Raw genomic sequence first — 2,443 nt, 5'->3', positions numbered from 1 at the left:
ATAATATATCAGATGAAGGATTAGTATCAAGAATATACACAGAATGCTTGCAACTCAACAATAAAAAGACAAATAACCTCAACAAAAATTGGGCAAAATATATGAATGAATATTTTGTCAAAGAAAATATGCAAATAGCCAATAAGCACATGGGAAGATGCTCATCATCATTAGCAGTTAGGAAAATACAAATCATAACCACAATGAGAGTCTACTTCACACCCATTAGGATGACTATAATAAAAAAGATAGTAACAAGCATTTGCATGGATATGGAGAAGCTGGAACCCTTATGCTGATGTAATATAAAATGGTGCAACCACTATGGAATACGGTTTGGCAGTTCCTCAAAAAGTTAAACAGGTACCACGTGACTCGGCAATTCCACTTCTAGGTATATGCTCAAGATAAATGAAAACTAATATTCACACAAGAACTTGCATACCAGTGTTCCTAACAGCATTATTCTTAATAGCTAAAAAGAGAAAACACTCCAATGTCCATCAACTGATAAGTGAACAAATAAAAACTGGTGTTACCAAGCCTTCTGATCTGTCTCTGGAGGCAGGAAATGCCAGGGTGCAACCAGTCAAGCTACTGCCCAATGCTCATCAAGAGAATAGTTATCTTGTAGGGCAGCTCTGGTTCTAGTGTCTGGCAGTGGAATTAAACAGCCACCATGTTGAGCAAAAGGACAAAGGCCAAGGCCACCAAGAAGCACTCTCCAAACATAATAGTCAGTGTGTTTGCCACATTGGACTAGGCACAGATTCAGGAGTTCAAAGAGGCCTTTGACATTATTGATCAGAATAGAGATTCTTTCAACAAGGAAGATGTGCATGATATGCTTGCTTCTCTCTTCATCAGAATCCAACTGATGTATACCAAGATGCTGTAAGGAGTGAGGTTCTGGGCTTGTAAATTTCACCAGTGCCCTACTGTTTGGTGAGAAGTTAAATAGCACATATCCTGAAGATAGCATCAGAAGTGCTTTAGCCTGCTTTGATAAAGAAGCAACAGGAACCATTCAGGAAGACTATTTGAGAGAACTGCTGACAACAATGGGAAGTGAATGAGCTGTACAGAGAAGGCCCTACTGACAAAAAAGGAAATTTTAATTACATTGAGTTCACATGTAGCCTTAAGTATGGGGTGAAAGACAAAGATGATTGAAACATCAGCTAAAACCTCAAAATTATTGTATCTTATGCTATTTCCTGGATACTTTGCCCCATCATCATAGACCCTGTTGCATGTACTTAGTTTTATAGCTTTGCCTTTTTAAATATATTTATTCCCGATCTTTTTGCCACTTAGCACTTGTATAATCAGACTGTAAATGGAGATGAAGTTGTATATTGTATTGAAAAAAAGATTACTAATAAAAATCAACACATACAAAAGCTCAGGAGAATATATCTGTATTTCTGATTTTACTGGATTGTTACATTTTTATATAATAAAAATGCAATTTTAAAATGCGTAAAATATTAAATATAAAAATGAGTATATTCATACAATGGAATATTGTTTCGCAATAAAAAGGAGTGATATACTGATACATTTTCCGTATTAAATTAAACCTTGGAAACATTATGCTAAGTGACAAAAGATCACATAATGAATGAATGTTTCCTTTTATATTAAATGTCTAGAAAAGAATAATTTATAGACACAGAAAATATGCTTATGCTTGCCTAGGTCTCAAGAAAGAAGAAGTGAATGAGGAGTGATTGCTAACGGATATGGAGCTTTCTTCTCGGAATGACGAAAATGTTCTATAAAGTATTGTGTTGATGGTCACACAACTCTGTGAACACACTTTAAATAGGTTAATTGTATGATATGTGAATTATATCTCAATAAAGCAGTTAAAATACACGTAAAGCGAACCTGACAAAGCAATTGTCATGATAGAACCCTTTAATACTCTTGTAGTATGGATAAAAAATAAAGAACATAGAAACTCTGATTTATATCATTAATATAGTTATGTAATTTAATAGATACATAGCAATCTCTTTACCCTACAAACGTGGAACACAGTCTTCCAAATTTCCCCAGAACATGTAGTAAAATTAGTACATACAAGAACAAGATAAGGAAACCTCAAAACATTTTGAAACAAAAAAATCAAATGATTATATGCATAATGCAATAAATTTGAAATAAAGACAAAATATTCAAACAAAAAATGAATTATCTTAAAATAGGAAAGACTTCTTAAAGTAATAACTGGTTAAAAAGAAATTTAAGCTGATTTTACAAAATGAATACAAAAACAATAAACGGAATAGTTTATGTCAAATCATATAAGATATGGACTATAATTAATGTTACCATTAAGTAAGAAATAAAAATAAATTAAGCATTCAGCTCAGTAATTTATAAAAACTAACATCAAATTATACTAGAAACACAAGAAAAAAGAACTAATAAAGAG

At 32.5% G+C, this 2,443-nt stretch overlaps 1 pseudogene; it reads left to right on the top strand.

Annotated features, from left to right (window-relative positions):
• Nucleotides 1–679: 679 nt before the first annotated feature.
• Nucleotides 680–1,173, top strand: LOC129016746 (myosin regulatory light chain 12B-like; annotated as a pseudogene).
• Nucleotides 1,174–2,443: the final 1,270 nt, after the last annotated feature.

This window comes from Pongo pygmaeus, chromosome 19 (assembly GCF_028885625.2).
Source record: "Pongo pygmaeus isolate AG05252 chromosome 19, NHGRI_mPonPyg2-v2.0_pri, whole genome shotgun sequence".
Lineage (NCBI taxonomy): Eukaryota > Metazoa > Chordata > Mammalia > Primates > Hominidae > Pongo > Pongo pygmaeus.
This window is presented reverse-complemented; position numbering and strand designations above follow the sequence as displayed.